This window comes from Delphinapterus leucas, chromosome 18 (genome assembly GCF_059928025.1).
Source record: "Delphinapterus leucas isolate spDelLeu-1000000601 "Yukka" chromosome 18, BTC_Dleu_Yukka2, whole genome shotgun sequence".
Taxonomy (NCBI): domain Eukaryota; kingdom Metazoa; phylum Chordata; class Mammalia; order Artiodactyla; family Monodontidae; genus Delphinapterus; species Delphinapterus leucas.
Genome location: NC_143146.1, coordinates 21,168,392 through 21,184,995, shown reverse-complemented (window position 1 = coordinate 21,184,995; position 16,604 = coordinate 21,168,392).

Sequence of the window (16,604 nt, the reverse complement as noted above, 5' to 3'; positions counted from 1 at the left end):
CACGAAAAAGGAAGTACATTGTATAATAAAAAACCTATCTCAGCTTTGTTAATTAAATCAGTGTTTTTAATCAATTATCCCATAAGATTGTGCTCACTATATGATTCACACTGCTAGACCATCAGATTGCTGCTAAAATGGTTTTTTGAATGCTGTTATAACCTAAAAATGTGGTTTCAAGAAATAAAGTTCCCCATCTCAAATTATACCAAGACATTGATTTTAAGACATTGATTATTACAATAAATTATTTTTTCTTCTGAAATCTTTACTAAGAAACATTATTAGAAATTTAAACATCTAATTACAGATAAAAGGATTCTAAATATTATACTTTGTCTTTTATACCCTATTTCATATACTCTATTCTTTCTGTACAGCTTATTATGAATCAAAATTTGGGAGTATATCGATTAAAGGTTTAATTTATATGTGTAAATCAGAGAATGGTAAGAACTGCCTAGTTTTCCATTTTCATTAAAAGCTAAAAGTGAATTAAAAATAGAGTAAAATGTGTTGGATTTAACCACAGTTTGTTGGTCTAGAGTACTATAATATGCATGTGTGTGTATGTGTGTGTGTCCTTTATCAGATAGCAGAAATCTAGAAATACTACTGTCCGTGGAGCTTGAAAAAAAATGCATGTCTTTGTGTTGAGTCTGTCTCTCTTTTTTTTTTAAATTTTTTATTGGAGTATAGTTGATTTACAATGTTGTGTTCATTTCTGCTGTACAGTATAGTGAATCAGTTATATCAGTTATACATACACATATTCTTTTTCTGGGGGGCTGCGTTGGGTCTTTATTGCTGTGCGCGGGCTTTCTCTAGTTGCAGTGAGTGTGGGCTACTCTTCGTTGCAGTGCACGGACTTCTCATTGCAGTGGCTTCTCTTGTTGTGAAGCGCGGGCTCTAGATGCACGAGCTTCCGTAGTTGCAGCACGCAGGCTTAGTAGTTGCAGCACACGGGCCCTAGAGCACAAGCTTAGTAGTTGTGGGGCACAGGCTTTGCTGCTCCGCGGCATGTGGGCTCTTCCAGGGCAAGGGATCGAACCCATGTCCCCTGCATTGGCAGGCTGACTCTTTACCACTGTGCCACCAGGGAAGTCCTGAGTCTATAACTCTTAATCTCTGTATATCCATAACCATATATATGGTTATTACTGTATATCCAGTACATAGAGGAGAACTGGACTCAGAAGTTGCTCATTGAATGCTTGTTGACTTACTCACAGATTGACTTATGTTTTCATGTAAAAAAAAGGTAAACAAACCATTCATATTTTTGTTATTCAGTCTAGCTATTAAGTCTATTCATATCTTCACAATCCATTGTCTAATGCCTTTTTGCATCAGCAGTCTTTGTTTTGGCCTTTTGCAAACTGTAAATTTCATTTTTCATAGCAAAAAAATGTTTTTCATTCGTTCATTTATTCATTGAGTCTGGTGACAAATACCTATTGAATATTTATTACTTGCCTGACACTATGCTAAGTGCTGGGGGAAAAATTACATAATTCTGGATATTTACAACAAAAACAGAGAATATCAAGTCATTAACTAGCAACTTTGCAAATTAAAAACTAATGCAGATGATTCAGGTCTACTAATGGATGACTCCCATAATGTGATCATATGTGCTGGAGCATTTATACTACAAATTGATTAGAAGGCAGAGCCAATGATGCCTGCCTTTTCTAATCCTACTTTCAAACTTCACCAAGGAGCAGAGTGGATGTTGTAGAATAGTTTATCAGAGCTGATTTCCATTTTCTTATCTCACCTACATGATTCAATAAAATTAAGCATGTTAAAATAACAGGCGTTGAAAGGTATTTTTAAAGGCTCAGTTTTTACATGTGGGCACAATTACAATACTGAATTTACCCATTTTGGCCCCTTCTCTGAATTCTGCCTCCCAATTTTCAGGATTTATATTGCATATCTATCTTTTTCAAGTTGTTTTTGAGTACTTTATCTTTCCCAGGCTCTGATCTGAGCAATATTTCCCAGATATATTGTGAATAAGATATTCAAAGCTTCTGGTTTAAGGCAACTTATATTTTAATTGGGAAGACAAAGTAAATTTAAAAATGGAAAAATATCAGGTCATAATAAGCTCTGTGGAGAAAAATGCAGGGCAAACAGTCAGTGTATTGTACGCAGGACGGGGGATAGTGAGCAGGGATGACGGTAGTGAGGAGTTAATGTTTTTTGGTTTTTGTTTTGCAGTACGTGGGCCTCTCACTGTTGTGGCCTCTCCCGTCGCGGAGCACAGGCTCCGGACGCGCAGGCTCAGCGGCCATGGCTCACGGGCCTAGCCGCTCCGCGGCACATGAGATCTTCCCCGACCGAGGCACGAACCCGTGTCACCTGCATCGGCAGGCGGACTCTCAACCACTGCACCACCAGGGAAACCCAGGAGTTAACGTTTGATCAAAGACCTAAGTGATGTGAGGGGGAGCATTGCTTGCTGGGAACATAGTGTCTATAGGCCCTAAGGTGGAAATAAACTTGGAATACAAGAGATACAGGGAAAATGTTCCACATGTGAGAGAAGGGAGCCTTAGGGAGAGCAGGAGAAGGACACAATAAAGTTCCTCTTGGCTATTGTTGGACCTGCATTTATTCACTTTTTATAACGTTGGCAAGCCCCAGACATGCTCTGATATTCTTCCCCTTTCTTTATCATCCCCAGCATTTATTTCCTTAAACATCAAGCCTGCTCCTAAGTAGCCCTAAAACAGTTTCATATAAATTAGGGGCTTCTTTTTCATGGGTCTGCTTAGACCTAAGGAACAGTCAGAGAAATGGGGAGTCTAAAGTTATTCCTGGATCCATAAACCTCTCTTTTTTTAGAGATTTAGAATTTAATATTTCTTAGGTATTTAGTAATACCTAAGAAGATCATTCTAACCAATATAAAATTATGCGTAACCATCTCACTTTAAAATAAAATGCCGTGTCAATCTGATACTTACAGTAAGATAATGAGGTTTCCACTTTTCTTTTGCAAGAGGAGGAAATTATTTAACGTTCTTTAGGGAAATTCTCTAAACTTATGCTGCTCTTCATTTTCATCCTCCAAGTTAGATGTTCACAATGGAACTTTAAACAGTATTCTGTAGGATGCAGAATAGTATTTCTATCCTTTTGACCACGTTCCTATCACTAGACAGTTATTACTTAATTATTGAAAATAGAGTCCTTATCCTGAATACTCACAAACCAGGAAATCTTTGAGGGTCCTATCATTCAGCCTTTGTTCTTGAATACGCCATCCACGGCCATGATACTGATACTGTAAGAGTAAATACAAATAGAAAAAGAAAAAGTTCTCCCAGTTGGAAATAAAGGAAGAGATCTCCCGCCTCACCTCGCCCTGCCTTCCTTTTATTAATTAATTAATTTATTTTTGCTGTGTTGGGTCTTTGTTTCTGTGCAAGGGCTTTCTCCAGTTGTGGCAAGCGGGGGCCACTCTTCATCGTGGTGCGCGGGCCTCTCACTATTGCGGCCTCTCTTGTTGAGTAACACAGGCTCCAGACGCGCAGGCTCAGTAGTTGTGGCTCACCGGCCTAGTTGCTCCGCGGCATGTGGGATCCTCCCAGGCCAGGGCTCGAACCTGTGTCCCCTGCATTAACAGGCAGGTTCTCAACCACTGCACCACCAGGGAAGCCCCTGCCTTCCTTTTATTAAGAGTATTTACTTAAGAACACTTGCAAATGTAAGTTCTTTCTCTGTGAAATATATGCAAATATTTTTAAAATATTAAACCTCTCCTCGGTTTTAAGACTCAAGGATGTCTTTCTAAAGGACCTGGGAACCATCTCTTTGAAATGCAGTCATTAAGACAGATAGCACCCCAATCTCCCACTCTCTGTGGGAAGGTAGGAACCTAACTTCAGCAGGCACCTTGCTCAAATTGCAAAATGACCTCTTGTCATAAAGGTAAGAGTAGTTTTTCTTTCTCCAGGTAAAGCCACTTAATTAACAGAGATATCACCCCTATTACCAAGTAAAGTTAAGACGAACTACACGTGACCAGTGGTGCTGTCCAGTCCTCTTACTTCCGGACGGGTTATTATTTATCTTGAGAACATGTGCATAATGGATGGTATCTGCTTGGCAATATAAAGGTGTGAGATTTCTTTAGGTCTTTGCAATCTTAGTGGATTGCCTGGGATGTACATCACATTCTGGTCTAATGCTTATTTAATAACAATACTGCTTTCTTTCTCTTCTAACTTGGTGGTGAGGTTTTCTTGGTCGGGAGAAGATTTGGACTTTAATTATATTTCTCCAACAATCCTGAGCCAGGTCTGAGATGGAAGAATGGGGTGGTGTTTGATTGCAAGTGATAGAATGGAAGCTGACAGACATTCAAAGAAACAAAATCACCGAGTTGAGGAAAGGTATTATAAGAGTGTGAATCTAAAAGTGCCGATACCAGGTTCAGGAACTTGGTGAAATGAATCAGAGATATAACAATGGATTCCAAATTGTGATTTGAAGACTGAACATAGATTTCCTAAGGTGCTGTAGCCGGGGGTAGGGAGTGACTTCAGCCCTGAGGAAGAGCGTTAATATTGTTCTGACATAGTTGAGACTTTGCTGGAATCTTGTATCTAAGAAGTACGTTTTAAAAAGCAAAGTCCTTATTTTTTTTCCCTGGAATAAAAACCTTTATGCAGTTCACTTTTGAGAGTACATCAGTGAGGGAGACTTCATCAAAATGCCAAGATAGTTTCCCAAATAACACTTGATATACCCAACAGGTAAAATTAAATAAATAAATCTTTGAATTGGTAATTTTATTTTATTCTTTAAAATTAGCAAAAAGGAAAGATAGATTCAACCAGTGGAAATAGACTCAGGGAAATAGAATATATTTGTCCTTATTCTCCCTGACATTATGCTAATAAAGGAAAGACAAGCAATTATGTGGGCACTCTGAACATGTAATTATTATTTTTCTTGCCATTTCTCCTTCTCTCTAAAGGGACTCACAGCTTAAGTCCCTTTAATTAATGACCTTAGGGGACTCTTACTAACATACAAGTCAGCACACAATTTTTTTTGGGGGGGGGAGGGAAGTGATTATTACCTGATTTTATACCACAAGAATAAACTTGGGTTCCACTTTTACACAGATGGGATTCTAAGTTCTAAAGGAATATCCTCAAACTATAATATCTCAATTGGCTGTCTGTCCTTACTGGCGGGAGGATTAGAGAATCTAGCCAAAGTCTGGGAGGGTCAGCAAAGACAGAGTGAACAAGCAGGTCACAGAATAAATAGGATTTGTGGTCTAATAGCTGGGAGAATTTCTGCTCCACTGCAGCTGATGCGCTCTGATGTATCAGTGGGCACAAATTCACAGGTGCATGCTTGTGTGTGTGTGTGTGTGTGTGTGTTTTCTCAGCCAGTAAGCAGTTAAGTTATAGTTGTCCTTATTTATAGTAGTGCTGGGGGACTGGGATTTCTTGAGATTTATAATCAAACGTGTGACAGGAGATATAATTGGAACAGGAAAAGTGAATTTCATTTGTGAGTATGTGTGTGTGTGCACATATGTATATAGTATTTATCTTTTCATAAATTGAATAATTTGAAGTTGCATTTAATCCAAGCTCATTACAATTATTTATATGTCTGCCTTGCATGCTAAAGAAACAATTTAAATGCCCATTCTTATTTCTAACATCTCATGGAATAAAAAAATAATTCAAATTGCCCTAAATGACTTTGATTTTCTCATAATGTGAATGCCTTGTATGATGCTCAATTACCTTATTTTGCATAAATATGACATAATTAAACTTTATTGTTTGTAATTTACACCCATGGTTAATCATAGCTCAAAGGCCATGCTTGCATTCTACACAATGATTTAAAATAAAATGCCTTTCCAAATGAATAAATGTTCAGTATTAATAATCGTACTTGGAAGTGCTTTTATCCAAAACTACTGGTATGATTTATTAGAAATAGTCAATGTCAGTAAGTGGCATTTTAACAGGCATTTTAATAGCAAACCATTTACTAAGTAGAGTATAAAAGATTTGGGAAAGTAACTCCTTGTCAATAAATGCAACTTTTGTATGTAAATTTGTTTATTACTGGAAAAAAAACCTTGCCAAGTTTTTCTTTTTAAATATTTGACACCTGTAGCTTTATATCTGACCATTTGTAAAACATAAAAGTATTAGCAAACAGCTACACATCTGAAACACTTAAATTGTGTAAATAATATAGACGATGATCACATTTCAGTAAATTTATCCTAAAGCATAAGTCCATCATTTGGCAATTTATCCATCATGAAAAGGATACCATAAAGAAGAAAACAATGCTATTTGGGAAATATATTTTTTGGTTACTCTGGAATATGTCAAAAATATGCAGCACACTTGATTTTGAAGGCATCATAACACTCATTAAAACACAGACTTAGGCAAGTACTTTAGGCAATCACAACGTAGTTGCGATTGAGGAAAAGCGAACCGTGGGGGGTGGCCAGGTGCGTCTCTGCCACCACTTCCCTGCACTACCCCTGCTTGAGGAAGGCAGCAGTTCTTCCAGCTCACAGCAGCAGCAGCCTACTTCTCTAACCGAAGGTAAGGAGGGTAAAGTTAGAAAACCAGAAATCACACTAATGATTAAACAAAGATAAATTAATATTGGTGCAAGGTTAAACATGTCAGAGAACTAAAAGGGAAAAAAAGGAGCACTGAAGCAGCTGCAAATAACCCTAAGCAACAGAGGAAACACGCTGGCATTGCCAGATCTGGAACCGTGGTGGAGGAGAACTTTGACCCTATTTCTGGGGCAGAGGCCGCTGATAGGAGGATGCTGGCTGGTGCTAGCTGGTGCTGGTACCTCTGAAGGGATATGATATGAAGACGGTTCTGGCAGAGCAGCAAGAAGCTGTAGCTAGGATCCAAAGGCCGCTTCAAGGTGAAAGTTTATTGCTATGGCAACAGCCACAGGCTTAAAGCAAAAGGGAGGGCATCTCCCTTGTCCCCTCCTCTTCTCTTTCCAGCCTTTTTGTATTGCCCGTACTTAGGCCCCTGACAGACAGCCACCAAAGGAGACATCAGCCTGCAGTCACCCAGCCCAGCATCACAAAGGAGCATTTAAAAGGTTGGATTTGGAGGAAAGAGGAAATAGCTTAATTATCTGCACTGTACCGTGCCTGAGAATCAATCACCCGAGGGAATTAAATGCTACAGTCTCCGTGTTACAGATTTTGGAAGTGGAATAGATTTAAAATCAGGCTTCGCTAGTCTTACTCACTGCCTCGGGCTATGGCAGCATCTTTGGCTAAATTGGAATAACGCGACCTGGATGAATGAGAGGCTGTAGGCCTACCAGGCAACCCTAAAGCAGTGAGTGCATCACCATGACAGGGTGTTAGCACTGCTAAGGAACAAAGGTCAGGCACAGGCTGACAGCCAGCAAGAAACAGGGGCTAAATTCACCCAATAACCTGAGTGAGCTTGGAAGTGGATTCATCCCTCGACCCCACAAAAAGGAAGCTGTGGCCCTCTTGACATTTAGTTTCAGCCTTGTAAACCCCAGAGCAGAAAAGCTGGGTGAACCACTCTGTGTCCTAGATTTCTGACTCACAAAAACTATGAGATGATGAATGAATGCTGTTTTAAGCCACTGAGTTGGTAACGAGTTGTTAGGGCAGCAGTAGAAACATAACACTGAGGGCCACCAGGGGGTATGTTTGCTTCAATCTTCATCCCCTGCTTCTCATCACTTTGGAAAGGTTCAAAATTCTAAGAAGAGAAAGAGAATCTCTTTCGTAGCTAAGAGTGCAGTGGGTACCCTCGAATTGCAACCTGGGATGTCCCTTCAGAAGGAAAAGCTACACAGGCCCCACTCGGCCTCTGTTCTGCATATAAATTACTCTCATACTCAGCTGTGAGTCTCTTCTAGTAAAATGAAGACTAAGAATAAAGCCTATTCCCTGATACCCTGAACCGGAAGGCTGGCTGTGTTCTCCAACTCATGTACACCAAAAAAACCCAAAAACCGAAACAAAAACAAAAAAACAGAGGTTGCCAGTTTGCCAGGCAATTCTGGGCTTGCTGGGAAAGAAGCTCAAATATCTATTATTCCTAGAGCTAAAGTAGTGCTTTGATAAACAAATTCCCCTTTCAGCATTATGAAATGTCATTACTTTTGGCCTAGAGACAGCAGTTACAATTATTCTGGGGGTCCTGGATTCTTTTATTAGATTGTGATTGATGGCCATTTGATACATATTATTTGATCTGAACATTTGGGGGTATGTAAGCCCAGTGCAAACATGCAGAGCTGCTACCTGGACACACTCCATGAACTCCTGCTGGCAAGCTCCATAACTGTATTTGTGGTGTATTGCCAGGTACCCACTATACTTATAAAGCTTGTCAACATTTTATAGTTGAAATAAGAGAAGAAAATGTACTCAGTCTTCTAACAAAAGATTTAACATAGACAGGGTCCTGTGCAAAACTATTGCATTAACAGTGGACATCACTGATGCTTGGACCCACTTCTGCGGAATATCAAAGTTGAAACAGGAAAATAGCTACTACTGCACAGACAAGGTCTAATATCACAACTGTGACTGAACAGACTGCTGTCATTATGGTACCTGGTATGAAGCCTTGGGTATCACCAACATTTTCTTTTTTGTTTTCTTCCCAAAAAGATCAGGATCAATTGGCTTCCACGTGACAAGGCCTGCAATATCTCTGTGCACTCCTTCCACAAAGCTATTTGAATTATTCTACAATATTTCATCAGTGGGTCAGACACGCTTAAACACAATATGAGTTATTGGTAGGTGTTGTTGAAATGTTCCTTTGCATTGAAGACATTCTGATGCTTACTTGCACTGAGGAGATTGCTCACACTGCAGTAATTAAAAACTGGTTAGACCTTAAATGAAGAGGAAATTCAGACCCTGTTGCTCCAATGTCCTCCACGATGAAGTGGAAATGGCAAATTCCACCAGGGGCCAACCCAGGTTCCTAAGGCCTTGGTCAATTTCAAGAAGAGGCGGCAACATACTCGTGAGTTTCAGAACCCATTCCACTCACTGTATTACCTAAACTACTTGTACAAAATGACCTTGCTTTTGAAACTTGCCACCTGATAAGATAGCATGATTCACTGATAAAACCAATGGCCAGAATGGGATATCTAGTGGAATGCCATGCCATAACTTGAATATAAAACAAGCCATCTTGAGACTGATTGAAATATGTCCTCAGGTAGACTCACAGATCATCACTAATAATGGCTTTAGCTCTATGATAAGACCATTGGGACACCAAGATAGTGATGACTAAATATATAGTGATATGATGTACATGTAACTTTTAGACACACACTCACTCTCTCTCAGCTGGAATGTGTGTCTTGGGTAACAATTATACAGAATCCCCGTGCTCATGAAGGACATGACAATATATTCTCATTTTCCATTTAGATTATGAGTACCTTGAACACTAAAGGAGAATTTCACATCATATATAACCTAGAAATGTCCATGCATAAACTATTCATAGGAGGTATTTCTAGAAGAAAATTATAAATTTATATGTCACACATTTAAATTTTCAAAAAATTACATAATATCTCTCCAACTTGATTGTATGCACTATGGAAACAGAAACACAGTTTACCTCTGTATGATTTCCTTGAATCGACTACCTCAACTTTTAAATATAGTAGATAATAAATGTACATTGGTTGGCAGGTTCACAGATTTACCTGTGTTGTGGCCATATTCAGTATATTAATAGTAGAGTTTTATTATTCTAAGTAATGTACTTATTTAGGTGTATATAACACATATACCTGATACTAACAAATAGAATATACCTTGAAAGTACAGTAAAAGAATTTCTATCATTCCAGTCATCCAGAGTTCCTCTACTCCTCCCTATGACCATTCTTTCTGTTTGTATACAGATTCCAGAGTAAACTAAATATTTTATCCACCAAAATTATTTTTTACCCAAATAGGAGCATAGAGGCACATTTCCTTGCATTTTCCATTTACTACCGATATATATATTTTTTTCATTCCATATTAATAAATATAGAGCCTAGAATTGCTTCAGGCTATTTTACCAGCTACATGATATTTGTTTTGCATTTCTTGTGTGTTTATTTGTGTGTATAGAGGTGAATTAAACAGACAAAATTCCCACTATCAGGGAGCTAGCAATGTAATTAGGAGAGACAGTCATTTAATAAATATATAGTATATTTGATGGTAATAAGTGATGTTCAGGAAAAAACAGAAAGGTAAGAGGAATGTTCAGAGATAAAGGTGATAGTGGGTTTGCTAGTTGCTACCAGAAAACTACCAAGTTCTCACTGAGAATGTGACATTTGGCAGAGATCCAAGAGGAATGGGGCAGTGAGCTGTTTGGCTCTCCTGGGGTTTGCATCTTCAAAGTGGGAAAAGCAGGTAAGAAGAACTGCAAACATTCATGCTGCAGCCAGGAGGGGAGAGTGACTGGGGCACAAGGAAGAAGAGAAAGATTCTTGGAGATGAGGCCTCAGAATGCACTGGAGTCAGCTCAGGTAGGCTTTTATATTATTTTATTACAATAGCTTTTACACGGAGGGATAAGAGGAATAACGGAGTCCTGGATATATTTACATGACAGGAATATCCTGACCAGACTTAGGCACTGTCAGCCACACTGTGTGTCTTGTGTAAGAATAGACTATATAAAGGTAAGGGTAGAAGGAGAGAGAGTAGGTGGCAGGTAATTTCAGAACTCCAGATGAGAAAGGACGGTGGCTTGATGGGGTGGTATCAATAGAGATAGGGAGACGTGGTCGTTATCTGTGTATATTTTGCAACCAAAGCCAGCAAGAAATAAGGGTAGATGAGAAGTGGTATATGAAAAATAAAAAAGTGTCAAGGATGAGTTCTCAATTTCTGCCCAGAGGAAATGGAAGGATGGAGCTGAGAGGAAGATAAGAAGCCTTACTTGGGGTTTGTAAAGTTTAGGGTGACTATTAGTTACTCATATAAACTAGGTAAAAATGGTAGTGAAGGCGTGATAGTGAATTTAGAATTCAATATATGTGAGTATAATTCACATATATTGAATTCTAAATGTAGTTAAAAGCTAAAAAAATACTATAGATTTCAGAGAAATAGTGTTTTCTGAAAATGAGTAAAGTACAAACAAGGTTTTTTTTTTATTTTTTCCCCCTTCAGGATGTCATTTTCACATTTTGGCATTATGCAAGCACATACTTGTCATTTCTATCTAAAGAATAGCAGTTCTGATTTAACTCATATAATCCACCATGGTCTTGCAGTACTTGAGATTACAAGAAAAAAAGCTTCGGAAGACCTTTGTTCATATAAAGACTCCTGCTTTTATTGATATTCATCAATTAACACAGCATCCTATCTTTCAGGACCACTACTCATCAAAGGTCAGTTTAATAATCTCCATGGTATTGTCTTTACCTAAACTTTGGGACATCATTAATTTTACTTCCTTATTATTCATTTTCCTAATATTCTGATTAAAGTCCCCTGTAGTGACCACTTATTTGCATCCTATTGGTACAGGTGCACACACATGTGTGCACACACAAAAATTTTGTCCACACGCACCACCCGTCTCCAGTTTTACCATGCCTTTCCTTTGTGATAAGGACCCTATTCTTTTCTATCAGATTATACTATTAAGATTTTTATTGCTGCTGTAACAAGTTAACACAAACTTAGAGGCTTAAAACCATGGGTATCTGTCACCTCACAGTTCTGTAACACAGAAGTCCTGGTGGGCTCATTAGCTTTGCTTGTTTCTCTGCTCAAAGTTTTACAAGAATGAAAACTGAAACAAAGTGTCCACGTTGGATAATTCAGCTCTTATTAGGAGGCCCTGGAAAGACTCTGATTCCAAATCCACTTAGGTTGTTGACAAAATCCAGTTCCTCGAGGGAGTATTACTAAGGTCCCCATTATCTTGCTGGCTGTTAGCTTGTGGGCTACCCTCTCTGCTCCTGGATGCCTCTTTCTGGTCCTGGCACGTGGCCTTTTAACCTTGAAATCTCTCTGACTTCCACTTTGGCTCTATCTCTTCTGCCTCCAGCTGGAGATAGTTTTCTGCCCTTGTGATTAGATTGGCTCCATCTAGGTAGCCCATAACACTCTCCCTAGTCCCTATTTGTAGATCCATAACCTTAAATACCTCTGCAAAAATCCCTTTTGCCATGTAATGTAACCCGTTACCAGGTTCCAGCGATTAGAGTGTGGACATCTTTGGGGTACCATTCTGCCTACCACACATACACATCTCCCTCATAACCACTTTCAGACTCATCTTTAACATTTCATCTTTGATTAGCACCTTCTGTGCTCTTCACCAATGCCTCTGTGAAATCCATTCTTAGTAATTTGGATCTAACTAATCTGTGAGCTACTGACCTTTCTGTGTATGTATGTGTGTGCATGTATATATATATATATATATATATATATATATATATATATATATATATTTCCTTTCCAAGTCTTCATGTTATTAGCCTCTTCCATGTCTATTCCTGCGCTGTTCCCCTTAGTAATTTTATTGACGATAGGAATTGTGCCTTGTTAGTAAACTTTTGCTCTTCAAAATATACAACAAAATCAAGAATCCACATCTGTCTACTACCAGCTTTATGTGGAGGTCAAGACATTTAATTCCATCTTTGATTCAGTTTTAAGAACTCTTTAAATGCTTTGTGCCTATGTACACTATCATCATTTTAAGTCAGTGATCCTATAGACAGTCTCTGTGCCAAACATTCTTATACTTTGGGCAACATCAGTATCTTTCTTTTTTTTTTCTCAATTCTAAACTAAGTTCACATTTCTTTATCTGCTTTCTGAAGTGAGATTTACAGAAAACTTGCAGAATGTGGCACCAGATGTGCAGGACCCAAAGGTGAAGGATTGCAGAGTATGCTGCTCTACAGAGTGTATGAGACTTGAAGACAAACAGCAGATCCCCCCACGCTATTAATAAGCCTCTCACAGATGTCACTGTGAGGATGACATCAGAAATGCACATTAAGAACAATTTCCAATCTAAAAATTACTAGGAATGTTTTCAGTATCTACATCACTTCTTTACTAGAAATCCTAAATCCAGATCCTACCCAGTTTGATAGTTTTAAAATAGAAAAAACTATTTTTAATTATAAAAGAGTATTTAGACAACAGAGGTGTATAATATGAACATGAAATAATCACCCTTAATATTTTGATGAGTATATTGTATATTGATATACACTTGTCTATGTACATACATATGCATATATGCGTATGTATATACATATATATGTGTGCATATATACATATGTGTGTACTTATTGATAATATATATATTTAAATAAGCATACACATAACCACCTAATATGTATATTTTTATATGCAATCAGCATATCATATATTTTTAAAATTAGCATCTATTGTGACAATATTCTTTAGCAATACACCCTGAGATAAATTGCTGTACTTATCAGCTGAATCGTTGTGCCTACCTGTAAATATTTTATAGAAATGCAATTTGGGATGCAAGGAGCATGAACATTTAGAATCCATAAATGAATTTCTAAAATCACTTTAGGATCTGAGGAAAAAAGAGAGTTTTAGTTTGTTTATTAACTGTAAGACCTATAAGAGGAAGAGAGCAAATATTTCTAAAATAGAGCACAGTATTATGACCACAGAATGTTGAAGTGTTTACTGTGGTTAAATATTGTCTCATCACACTTTTCAATAATAATTATACACTTAGTTCTAATTACCACATCCTCTGAGTAAAGAAACCAATAGAAGTAGCTCTTCTTTTTCAAAAATAATTTATTTTACTCAAAAAATAATGCTTGTGACAGAGAATTTATGAATTACCAAAATATACCTCCAAAAAGGTAGCAAAATAAAGTTAGTGAAAATCCTATCACTACAAAAATTATCACCACAATAATTTGGCCACTTTAATTTCAGATTCCTTCTTTCTTCCCCTCTCTCTCTCTCTCTCTCCCTCTCTCTCTCTCTCTCCCCTCTTCACCTCTCAACTTCTGATGTCACATTTCCATCCCTATCTCTGACCTTCCTCCTTCCTTTTTATAAGGACCCTTGTGATTGCGTTAAGCCCACCTATAGAGTTCTGAGTAGTCTTCCCATCTCAAGATCCTTAACTTATAATCACATATACAATGTCCCTTTGACCATGCAGGGTAAAATATTCACAGGTCCTGAGGATTATTCTGTGGACATATTTAGGAGGCCATTATTCTCTCTACCATGGAGTCTAAATAAGAACCATTTGGAAAGATAGTTGACATTTTATGTCATAGTAACTAATAACACAATCTCTAGAATCAGATTTTTGGTTTCTAATCCTACTTTAATAGCTGCCTTACTTTCTGTTACAATTAAGCTATCTAGGCCTTAATTTCCATCACATTATCACTTATAGAATTTATTAAAATAACTTCAAAACCCAGTACAGTAAAGGTACCTGACTCATAGTAAACTATCGTTATTATCAATATTAAGCAGGGGCTTCCCTGGTGGCGCAGTGGTTGAGAGTCCGCCTGCCAATGGGTTCGTGCCCCGGTCCGGGAAGATCCCACATGCCGCGGAGCGGCTGGGCCCGTGAGGCTTGGCCGCTGAGCCTGCGTCCGGAGCCTGTGCTCCGCAACGGGAGAGGCCACAACAGTGAGAGGCCCACGTACGGCAAAAAAAAAAAAAATATATATATATATATATAAAGCAGGAGCTGAAAAGTTCCTATCTTAATAGCCTGGATTTTAAAATGTTTAATTTTTTTAAAAAAGAAGAATGTTTAATTCATACCACCTACATGGGTGTGTTATAAAGAAAGAAGGAAAGAAGGATCCTTTCAGCATCATTTCCTAGGAATTCACCACTAATTATTTGGAGTCATTACATTAAATGAAACATTTGGCATTGATACTCTAAAGAATCTTCACAGGATTTCTTAGAAAATGAACAAAGGCAAAACCAATGTTTCTCTTTTGTTTTCTCTTAATTTTGTGCTAACCAATATATTAAAGATAGGTGATCATCTATTTTATCATTCATTCCAGGCCAGGTTTGAGAACAAATGTGAGGATTATTAAAAGTGAGAGTTATTAAAATTATGCCGAGGTGCAACTCAGGATATTTGGTCACTTTACTTATATAAAATAATGTAATATTAAATAATATCACTCAGCCTATCAATATTTTATTTTCAGTGCATATTAATGCATTTTTACAAAAAATAATTAACTATAAGTTTTCTTACAATGGCTGTGTATTTGAGCAATTTTGTTTGCCATGATTTCTAATGCAATATAACCTTAATTCAAAATTCTGTGCTTTGGGGGCTTCCCTGGTGGCGAAATGGTTAAGAATCTGCCGGCCAATGCAGGGGACATGGGTTCTAGCCCTGGTCCGGGAAGATCCCACATGCCGCGGAGCAACTAAGCCCGTGCACCACAACTACTGAGCCTGCGCTTTAGAGCCCACGAGCCACAGCTATTGAAGCCCATACGCCTAGAGCCTGTGCTCTGCAACAAGAGAAGCCCACGCACCGCAGCAAAGAGTAGCCCGCACTTGCCGCAACTAGAGAAAGCCCGCGCACAGCAATGAAGACCCAACGCAGCCAAAAATAGTTTAATTAATTTTTTAAAAAATTCTGTGCTATTCTTCACATCCCTTAGCTCTTGTCACTTTTAATCTTGGGTGCCATTATGTTCAAACCCTGAAATTACTTTTATTAATAAGTGAAATGAACAATAGTGTCTCCATATCCCTATGACATATTAAATAAGACATGAAGTTATTGATCTTATCAAGAAATTGAAAAAGGTTGTTTCAATGTAGCATTATGTAATGTAATATGGGTATATTCTGAATCTCTAATGGTTGTCAGTTTTTACTCATATTACAGAGCAGAATCAAAGATGCTAAAAATGTCTCGGGTATTAGGTATAGGACATAAAACAATTTTTTCTCAGTGATATTGTGGCAGCTCTAATCTATGCACATGTGGATTTTGCTCAACTTTGTATCAAAATACAATAAAATTTTGTATTTTGAAACATACTTTGAACAATCTAACACACAGAGGAAATAGATGTTATTTACTGGGCCTCGTCCAAAGCCCAGCCTGTGTCAATTATTCTCTTCTCCCAATTTGTGTATCTTGGATAAAAATATAAATCAAATTTCAGTGTAGATTTTTTTAATTGTAATTTAAAAGTTATAACAGTAAAAATTTCCATCAATCTAAAACTTTTTCCTTGAAAATTTATTTAGCTGTTACATACTAGGCTGGATTTTTTAATAAACTTAAATAAAAAGAAATCATAGTGAGCATTTTTTCATTGAAACATATTTGTTCATGTCTCTAAGACCCTGAGCTTAGTAAGGGTCAGAGGTACGCTTTAGAAGTTTTGTGTCCGGTAAACAAATACAATGCTTGACTCAGAAAGATTTATGCATAATAAATGATTTATTTATGCATAATAAATATTTATTTATTTAAAAAAGATTTATTCATAAT